This window comes from Physeter macrocephalus, chromosome 8 (assembly GCF_002837175.3).
Source record: "Physeter macrocephalus isolate SW-GA chromosome 8, ASM283717v5, whole genome shotgun sequence".
In the NCBI taxonomy this organism is placed as follows: domain Eukaryota; kingdom Metazoa; phylum Chordata; class Mammalia; order Artiodactyla; family Physeteridae; genus Physeter; species Physeter macrocephalus.
The window spans coordinates 129995476-130006078 of NC_041221.1; the positions used below are offsets into that span (position 1 = coordinate 129995476).

Below are 10603 nucleotides of genomic sequence, written 5' to 3' on the forward strand. Positions count from 1 at the left end.
TGGCCATGCTTGGTCCACAGCATCCGAACCACACAGTGTTTTGGCAAATGAGGCCTGTGATGCACTGTGACATGACATAGTTTATCTTGCTGGCAACAGGCCATGAGGATGCTCCCTGCACAGGGCTGCACCGTGAGTGGAGGCTGCCGGGTTGTTAGCGAGTGGGAGAGCCTCTCTGGCCCTACTTCCCCACCTCCCGGGATGGAATATGTACTCCAGCACCTGGCTTTGCTGAGTCCTGGAGCATGGGTGTGCGCTCCTCCTCATCCAGTCCAGGTTGAAGCCAGTGCCCTGCTGGGAAGGGAGTGTCTGGGACCTGGGGCTCTTCCCCTTAATTCCAAGGCCAGTTTACGCCACCAGGTCATAGCTCAGGGGTGCTAGAGAGCACTGGATCTGGAGTCCACCGCGTTTGAGTCCCAGCTCTGTGGCTGCCTGAGTGTGTACCTTGCACAAGGTGCCTCAGTGATTTCATCTGTGAAGTGGGGAGAGCAGTGCCTCCCATGTAGGGCTGTTAGGAGGGTTAAATAAGATATGCACATAAAAGGCACAGCAGTAGCTTGGCACCAAGTAAGGGCTCATAAAATGATAGCTACTCTCCTCCTTGTCATTATTGGAACCGCATTTGCTGAAGAGCAACAAACAGGGGAGCTGCTTGGTGGGGAGAGTGCTGGTGGGGAAGTCTGTCTGTTTCTCTCCCTGCCTCCCTAGACAAGCCTGGATGGTCCAATCACTTTCTCTTGTGCTTGTTTGTGTTTCTAGATTTTCTTCCAATTTGGGGTCAATTGATTCTTGTCAGAAACAGATGCCTGTTACCATCTCCTCCTGCATGTTTATTTAGAAAAAAATCAATTGCTGTGTTCAATATAATCAAATCTATTTGCTCTCTGGGAGTTTCTATGCTCTGACAAGGACAGCTCATGCACCCCTCTTTGGCCTTGTAGGGTATCCATTCCTGGGAGCTCGTAGGGCCCCCGGTTGGCAAACCCGATTCTCAAGGCTGTACGGCGTTGAAAATTGTGGCCATGTCCCACAACCACACACTCCCGCCCAGGGGAAGACGTGGTGGCCTGCTGGGCTCTGCTTCCTGAGCCTGGACAAAGGTCAGTCTGGGGAAAGTAGAGGAACAGCTTTGCCCAACTCCTGGCCTCCAGCCTCCAAGAGGGTGAAACTAGTCCTGGCAAATGGTTGGAAGCTGGATGCGGTATCTGAGTGGAGAGAGAAGCTTTGGTGGAGACGGCAGTGGCAGTCTCTGTGGGGGGATCTGCAGGGACCTGCACTGGAGGGCCTCTCAGGCTTTCTTGGGGACAGGCATTCATGCCCGGATGCTGGGAAGCTAGTGTACACAGCGGATGGATATGGGGTTGATAGGAGGCTCGACTCAGAAATGCCAGCGTACAGTTAGCCTCCTAAAAAAACACACTACAGCAGGGCCACCTGAAGGGTGAGCCAGGCCAGGTCAGACGGGCAGAGATGTCTGATCCTTGCAGGTCCTCTCAACCCTCCAATCTTCCTCACAGACCCTGGTGGGACACAGATCTCCTCTGAGCTGCCTGCTGCCCTAGGCCAGGGGTCCGAAGCTAGACAGCACCTCCCACGCTGGCAGGCCAGGGAAACCTTCAAGGTAGGTTCTGTCAGGTGGGTTGCAGCAACCTCCCCAGGCTCTCCCCCTCTTATCACATCCCTACAGTTCACTGTCAGTTCACAGTGGCTTCTCCACCCTGGCAGCTGCCCAGCACATGACTCCTGGTCAGGAAGGTATGTACATGTCTAGAAATCAACTTGGGGGAAAGAGGTGGTTGCCCCCAGTCTCCAGGGCCAGCTCCCTGAGCCCCTGGTCTGGCCTCCTGCTAGGGCTCATGCCAGCCATGCCCTTCCTATCCTTTTACCAGCATTTACTCACAAACTGTGCCCGATGCGGGGCGGCACTTTGAGGATATGATGGAGCTTCCCATCCTGGGCATCAAGGGTGCCCATGGAGGGAGAGCTAACAAGGCCAGGGTGAAGGAAGTCTCCCTAAGGACGGGACCTGCAGGATGAGGGATCTGCGGGCAAAGGAGGCAGAGGGGAGGGAATGCCAGGTCGCAGGGATTTTGCAGGTGCAGGAGCTGGTGGCAAAGTGTGTCCGGAGCCCAGAGGAAGCTGGTGCGGCTGAGCCAGAGTGAGGCAGGGATGGGGGCACAGACAAAGCTGGAGGGAAGTGTGGAGCTGGTGTAGGATGCTAAGCCCTGCAGATCACACTTTGCCAAACTTCCCGTGTCCTTCTCTCCTTTACTGAGGGACTCACTGTGCCTGGCTGCTGCTGGGCATGGGGGTCCTGAGATAAATTGAGCTGCTCCTGGAAGACGATTTGAAATCCTTCTTTATCCCAGGAGCACTTGCACTTTACATGAGTTTCAACCTGGAATAATTAAATCATTGGCCCAATGTTCCTGAGCTCCTCTAATATCCCTATAGCTCTGGGGGACCATGAGCATCAGAGGAAAGACACCCTAATGGTGTCACTTTAGATTCCAAAATTCCACCTCTTTCAGGACTTCTGATGCTTCATCTCCAGCAAGGACTGCCCTCTCAAAAGCCTTCCCTTTTGGTTTCCAGGATGAGTTTACCAAGTCCCAGGTTTATTTTTTTCATTCACAACCCCCCTGGTCACACTGTGGGGTCGGATGGAACAGCTCACCAAGGTGGAGCGTGGGCGTCTGTGAATCTGCCAGACCTGGTCTTTAGCTAAAGGTTCCCACCCTGCTGCCAGTTTTAAACCTTTGTCTTATTGTAAAAGAAACACACGTCCATCAAAACAACAACAAGAACAACAAAACACTTGGAAAGTGCAGATGAGTATAAAGAAAGAAAATAAGTTACCCATAATCCCCTTCCCAGAGGCTGGCCAGAGGTGAAGCCAGGCCCTCTGCACAGGTGACCCTGACTGTGAGCCAAACTAGTGGAGCCCTGGCTGGCCTTGTGTGTTGCACGGGGCCCGAGGCCCGGCCCACAGAGCCTCTGTTTTCAGATCTTCCTCTTCCCTTACTCAATTTGGGCAAGAGCTTCAATACCCAAGGGTTGGGTCTTTTTCAGTATCGTGTGGGTCATCGCTGCCCGCCTACCCTGCAAGTCCACCGGGGACTTGAAGAGGTAGGGGTGTGCAGGGAGAAACAATCTTAATAGCACCTGCCACACGAATGTGCTGCTTGGGGTTGGTGTTTACTGCTCCCTCCAATGTTCTTTTATTTGTCTTTACATAGCAGGTTTTTGTTAGTTATCTATTTTATACATATTAGTGTATATATGTCAATCCCCATCTCCCGATTCATCCCCTCCCCAACCGCTTTCCCCCCTTGGTGTCCATAAGTTTGTTTTCTACATCTGTGTCTCTATTTCTGCCTTGCAAACAGGTTCACCAAAAACCCCCCATTTTTCTAGGTTCCACATATATGCGTTAATATACGATATTTGTTTTTCTCTTTCTGACTTACTTCACTCTGTATGACTGTCTCTAGATCCACCCATGTCTCAGAAAATCTACAAACAATAAATGCTGGAGAGGGTGTGGAGAAAAGGGAACCCTCTTGCACTGCTGGTGGGAATGTAAATTGGTACAGCACTATGGAGAACGGTATGGAGGTTCCTTAAAAAACGAAATACAGAATTACCATATGACCCAGCAATCCCACTACTGGGCATATACCCAGAGAAAACTGTAATTCAAAAAGACACATGCACCCCAATGTTCATTGCAGCACTATTTACAATAGCCAGGTCATGGAAGCAACCTAAATGCCCATCGACAGACGAATGGATAAAGAAGATGTGGCACATATATACAATGGGATATTCCTCCAATGTTCTTTACCCAAACCTCTGCCCGGCTTACTCTTCACTGTATATTGGCCACTGCAGAAACATCACCCAATCTAAACTAGCAGCCCCAGCTTCATAACTCTCTGTGCACCACATGTCTGGGGTGGGCCTGGGTCCCAGGGATGGACACTGCCCCTTTGGAAGCCAGGTCCCTGGAGGGGATACAGCAGAGGCTTGGGGACCACAACACCCCTCCCTCGTGCCCCCGCAGGGGCTGACCGTGATGATGGTGAGAATGGCTATGCCCAGCCTGTCCTGGGAGCCCTGAGCCTGGGCCTCTGTGGCCCAGCCTGCAGTACGGTCAACTTCCTCGCTATTGATCCAGTGTGGGTGGGACTTCCAGAGAGGACTCTGGAGAGGAGGACGTTTGTATATGATGTTGAGGTCTGTGCCTTGAATGAGCTCACCTGGAGCTGCCCAGCTGGGACCTTAGGGGACCTGCTTCATGAGTAGGCAGACTAACATAATTTGTACATGCTTGGAAAGTCATTTAAGTGTTTCCTCCGTGTCTTGGTGTTTTCAAGGAAAAGAAAAATTTGTGTCATTATAATATGGGGATTTTGGGGTCTCTTTGGTGACTTAGGCTAGGTCAAAGCCTTCTAGTGAGGCTTGGAGAGTCCCCAGGGAAGACCCCTCCAGACCCATAAGCTCACTGTGCCTGATTGCCGCTGATGCTGGCCTGCTGGGTGCCTTCTTGCGTGCTTTCTCCTCTCCTCTTCTTTCCCCTTTCTCTGGGGCCCAGCTCAGCCCCCTCCTATGCATATACAGAACCACTGTCGTCCATCCATCTTCTTACTCTCTGCCCCGTACACATGGACTGTTTTTGTGTGTGTGTGTGAGGCTTGTCCTCTGTCTTAGTTTGGGCTCCTGCTTAGCAACCCCTGCTACCAGGATACAGGGTGAGTAGTATATTTGGAGATGATCCCAAGAAGTGCAGGGAGGAAGGAGGAAGTGAGACTGGGGACAGGGAAAGACAGTGGCAACCGGGGTTCAGTCCACAGGACCTTGCAGAGACGGTGTTGAGTACACCTCGGAGCTGCTCCACCGAGGTGCCGGGGGCAGGGTGCTCTTCCACCAACTTCTGGCCCTCCTGGGCTGAGGGCTGCTCCTGGGGGCATTACCTCCACCCCAATCCAGCACTTCTGGACTCCCCAAATGTGGACTCAACTCATGCTTGAGGCCAGAAAGTGCCCTCAGGCTGAAGATGAGGTTGCAAGCTATTTATAAGTGTCACGGGGACTGATCACCCAAAGCTGCACGGAACCTCTGGGTTGACTGCGGGAATCGGGATGGGGTGTTATCAGCGTCGGCTACATCCCTCTGTGGGACTGCAAGTTCCAAGCTGGTGGGACTGGCCTGTATAGTCACACATGCAGTGTGACAGTGTTAAATGCTTGTGAATGTGGTTGAGTCCTGCGGCTCTAGGCAGACTCTCTCCTCAAGAAGCTAGGGTGACAGGACCACCGTGTAACAACCTTAGCTGGGGTCCTCAGGTAGATACAGGCTTCATCATAGGCTGCCACACCTGACACCAACTCCACTAATGACAGTCGTTGCAAGTCTGGATGGAGCACTGGATGGGGAGGCAGGAGACCATCTGGTTCTGTTTTTGAGCAGCTGTGGGACCCTTGGAAAGGTATCCACCCCTGCCCTTCTTGCATCCACTTCCTACCTTAGAATGGGGGCAATAACAGCCCTTGACCACCTTACAGGGTCCTTTTATGTAGAACTAAATATAAACAGACTTTGCCATGTCTGAGTGGTCAGCCAGCCCCGAGGGCTTCTCTGTATGAAATGGGCTCAATGCCCTATGTGAGCCAGGGCTGGTGCATTTGTCTTTGTCCCCTTCACTGATGCCCAGCTCCTGGCACAGGTGGCCACAAAATCAGTGAAGACTTCTTCCCTCCCTTCCCCTCCCCATGAACATTTCTGCTCTAGGGCCTTTCAGGGAGGGAGGCTTGTGTCCCAGCCAGCCTGGCAGTGATGAGAATCCCCAACAGGCCCTTGGAAGGGCCCAGCCATCCTCCGCTGGCTGGGGTGCCCCCTGTGCCGCAGTGCTGGCCCCTCTCGGCCAGCCCCCAGCACTGGCCTCGGGCTTCCTGTCAGCATGTGTGCGCGGGGCCCCTCCTACTCACAGACCGGGCCTGTTTTGGCAGATAAAATATTGATCAGCCTGCTGAGGAGCCCAGAGTGTGATCCTATTTTCATGTCAGAACTTGGTAATGAACTACATTTATCAAGTTCGTTCTCCACGAGAAAGGTCAGCCGCAGATCTGGCTAAGTTGTTATGACACCTCATTAATCTAGTTCCCTCAATAATTGTCCCTCTTTGAAGATTCTAATGTTCTCCCATTCCAGCCACAGTCTTTCCACTCCGAGGGAGATTATTATAGTAGGAGCACAGGCATATCCACATTTAATTTTTTGAGCAAAGAGAGATAGGAAGCAGGTAGCAGCTTCTGGAATTAAACGTCTGTCAAAGGCACGCTTTCTATTGCAAAACAAAAGGAAGCAAGGGAGACACTGAGAAGATTCTATCATCCACATGTGCCCCTGCCAGCCTGGGCCTCAAAGGGACGGTCTTCACTCTGTGGCAGACAAAGCTTCCGGTCCCCGGTGTGTGAGGGGCTGGTGGCTCCAGAGTTGAGGAAAGGGGGGTTTCACAGGGTGGGCAAGGTGGGAGGCAACAGCCAGGCCGCAGGACGCTCAGATTCTAACCGAGAGGGAGACAGGCCATGTGGTCGAGGCCCCAGACTGGCCCAGGTCCCAGATACCGGGGTGGGGGGCCTGGAGCAGGAGACGGGGTGGGCTGGAGACCCGTGGCACCAGGAAGGGAGGTGATGCGGGAGACTGGAGAGGGGCCGTCTCTGCCTGCCACCCTCTCCGACATCCCCCCCGCCCCCCGTCTTCTCTGTCGTTGCCCTTTCCCTAGGCTTCACTCTCTGTTATTCATACACTGTTGGTGTCAGGCTGCCCCATCAGATGGGAGCCCCTGGAGGCCAGGGCCCTGCCTTGTTGCAGGTGTGATGCCAGCACCTGGCCCACACGCCTGCCTGCAGAAGGTGCTCATTAAATGCCTGCTGACTGGACAAAGGTGGCATCTTGGTGGAGAGCTGCTACAGCCCTGCCCTGAGGAGGGGACAATCCCGGCCACCCTGAGCCAGTGACTGAGGTCTGGAACTCCGGAGAGGGCTGGGGGCCGTGTCATCCCCCATCATATCAGTTCCTGGTTGGAGGGGGGCGCGTGAGATGCACGTGTGGTGGGGCAGCTGCAGTGTGTGTACGTGTAGCTGTGCTCACTGCCGGGGGCATGGGCCCTACCTCGCTAGTAGGGACACCCCAAAACATGCGACAGGGCCCCACAGAGTTCAGCATGGCCGGGCTGGGAGTGGTGGTGGTGAGCCACAGAGGGGATGCTGCCCTGCTGGACACTGGGTCACATGGAAGATGTCTCCTCTGAGCCCCTGTGGGGACACACACAGCTCTTTGGGACCTGCCTCTGGAGAGGAGGTGGATGAGAGGGTCTGTCCTCTGGTTCTGCCACCGCTGGTCAGGACACCCTGGACAGCCCTGTGAAAAGGCCAGGCGGGGGGTAGGGGGGCTAGGCTTGGAGCAGCAGCCCAGGTGGGGAGGCCTGAGGGGGAATTTGGCTACCGCACAACTTCGGGAAAGGCCTGGTCCCATACCAGGGCTCTAATCAGTAACTGAGCACAAAGCTGACCCTGGGGACCCTCTGAGCTCCCAGGGAGAGCTTTATACACAGGCAGAATTGGGGGGTCGGGGTGAGGGGGATCCTGAGGCCCCTGTGAAGACCCCAGCCCCCAGCGGCCTCCAGGGTGCTGGCTCTTCTCTCACCAGGGCAGCCCTGCACTTCAGAAGTCCCCTGCAAACCCCAAATTTATGAGAGAGGGGACTGCAGGACAGAGGTTACTTGATATCATGAAGAACTCCTCTGCCATTAGCAGAAGCCATCCCACTTGGGCATGGGTGTGAGCTAAGGAGCAGGAGGATGAGAAGGAAGGAAGCGCTGGGGTGGGGGGGGGGCGGTGGGTCGTGCTTTGAGATGCCCACTTGTAGGGGAGGGCAGCTCCCTTCCCGAGCCGCATGCAGGCCATCCCTTCAGAAGCCACACAGCAGCCAGCCATGCCCTCGAGCCACACCCTCGAACTCCAGTCCTCCTCGACCTGGCAGGGTGGCCCAGCCCCTAGGCTCAGATCCAGAGACCCTCACCTGGGAGAACACCCAGAAAGGTCCAGGGGAGAGACTGGATGTGGCCACAACCTCTTGGCTGCTGTTGGGTCCGCTCATGGGTAGGCTCTGCCCCGAGCCCCACCCAAACACCAGCAGGTTCTCACATTGTCCCCAGATGGCCTGATAAGTCATGTCACTGCTGCAGGCAAAGCTGGGATCTCACCACCAAAGCAAAAACTCAGCTTAATCGTCTGGCACTAACATCACAGCTGAACACGGTTGTGTTACATGGGCCTCCATTGCAATGTGTCATTCGGAAGTCTATTTTGAAACCGCTAAGCTGTGCAAAGAGCAAGAAGCATTTTACTTCCTGGTCTAATTTATAAGCTGCCATAACTTTACTGGAGTTTAGTTTAAAAGGAACAGATGTTTAACTTGATGTAAATGCATGAACGTTAACAATCTTCCTGCTGCCATTTCTGGGACAATTCAATTAACAATAAACGCCAAAACCAATGGGTTTATCTTTAGGATATGTTTTCACTAATACGATGTACTTTTACTGATGGTGTTGACCAAGCCACAAAATTCTGAAAGTTCCTGGAGCTTGTTAAGCACACACGATAAGCCCTCCTCACAATCCCTAAACAGACACAAACAGTTGTACTCAAAGTCACTCCACCTGGTGACTCCCTGCTGGCTGTCCCCTGGGGCCCGTAACTTCTGAGCAGATGGGTCACTACTGCTACACTACTGCCACACTCAGGCCCCCTGGGGAGGTGTTTGCGCTGTGGCCTGAGCTGCGATTCCTGGCTACTCCCACTACCTGCCCGAAAGCGGCCTGCAGATTTGCTTACAGGTGCCCCTTCCTGGAAGGTCCTCTCTTCAGATCTGACTTTTCTCCCAAGGCCTGGCCCTGAGGAGGTGCTCTGTCTGCTCCAAGCCACACACTCTCGTCCTGTCTTCGTCTCTGCCCGTCTCCTCCGAGACTGTGCTCCAATGCCTTTGCATCTCCTGCATGAGTGTCTTCAGTCTCTTAGAGAACAGGCTGTGGGGACTGCTGTGGACGCTGTCACGGGCCACAAGGGCGCCGGCGAGTTGCTGCCTGCCCTTGGTTTGGGGTGCTCGGCCAGCCTCCCACCATACCATCACTCTGGGCTCCAGCTGGCTCCCCTCTTCACGCACTAGTCTCAACCCCAGAACCAACGGCAGGCCCACCACTCATTCATTAGCAGCCCCTCATCGGCCCAGACCCCAAAGAGGGCCTAGCCTCAGGCTGGCCAACTGTCCTTGCTCAGTGTCCTCTGCTCTTTTCCCTGGACTGTGCTATTTGTCACCCCAGCTTCTTTGGAATGTTCTGGGTTGAAGGTACAGGACCCACTTTGGGCCCACAACAGGATCTGCACATGTAAGGCGCCACGTGGCCTCCTGCCCTGCTTGGCCCAACACACATGCCACGCAGACCACGCACCTTCTTCCCCAGCTGCTGCACCAGAGCCGATCAAGGCTGCTGGGACTCTCGGTGGAAATAAACACCTCCACCTGTACTTGAGTTCACGGACAAAACCTCATCTCAGTTTTCGCCCCAGCATCAGGTAATTTAAATTAACAAAACCACCCAGAGCTTTGCTAGACAAATGGTACATTTGCTCATCAATGCCTGGTTCAATTGATGTTGCCATACAATCTGCTCTTTGACATTTACAGTCCTCTCTTCTATTCCTATTAGAGAAAGCAAAATTTGTTGGATTCCTAGGAGAGGGATCCGCATACACTTTTTATAGTTGATTGGCACATCTATCAGGTGGCCCTAGAGTGAAAGAGTAATGTTTGAAAACTTGAATAAATGCTAAAGTCCTCCTGGCATTAAGAACTTTAGTTTTTACTCTTGGGTTCGTGGGAACCTCACACAACTAGGTTCCCTACCAAGTGAGTCATGCTTTCTAGAAGGAGGACACTGACTCCTTACAGACTCCACTCCCCCACTTTCCAGTCTGGAAGCTCAGGCCCCTGCCTGCTCCCCACCTGCCCTCACCCACACTAAGAGGAGAAGCAGTATTGCCGGACCAGAGGACGGCCAGCAGTGGGGAAGCTGGAGTGTATGAGGGGGAAGAGAGTGGGTGGGCACCAGCCCACTTGCTGTGATTCCATCAATTTTGTTCCTGAGAATTGCTGGGAGGCTTCCCAAACACCTAACCAAAGGGCAGGGTCCTGCTACTGGGGCTGCAAAAGTTTAGTTCCTCAGGGGTCAGATTGTCCAGAAAATGTTACTGCTTTGAGCTTTCGGCCGCCGTGTTTTGTTTTGTTTTGTTTTTTTAAACATTTTTATTGGAGTATAATTGCTTTACAATGGTGTGTTAGTTTCTGCTTTATAACAAAGTGAATCAGTTATACATATACATATATCCCCATATCCCCTCCCTCTTGCATCTCCCTCCCTCCCACCCTCCCTATCCCACCCCTCTAGGTGGTCACAAAGCACCGAGCTGATCTCCCTGTGCTATGCGGCTGCTTCCAACTAGCTATCTATTTTACATTTGGTAGTGTATATATGTCC

The 10603-nt window shown here is 53.4% G+C and overlaps 1 protein-coding gene across 1 annotated transcript in view; it reads right to left on the reverse strand.

The window, feature by feature from the left end:
* FSTL4 (follistatin like 4) overlaps positions 1–10603 on the reverse strand; it is a 630434-nt gene that overhangs the window by 142882 nt on the left and 476949 nt on the right. The window lies entirely within an intron of this gene.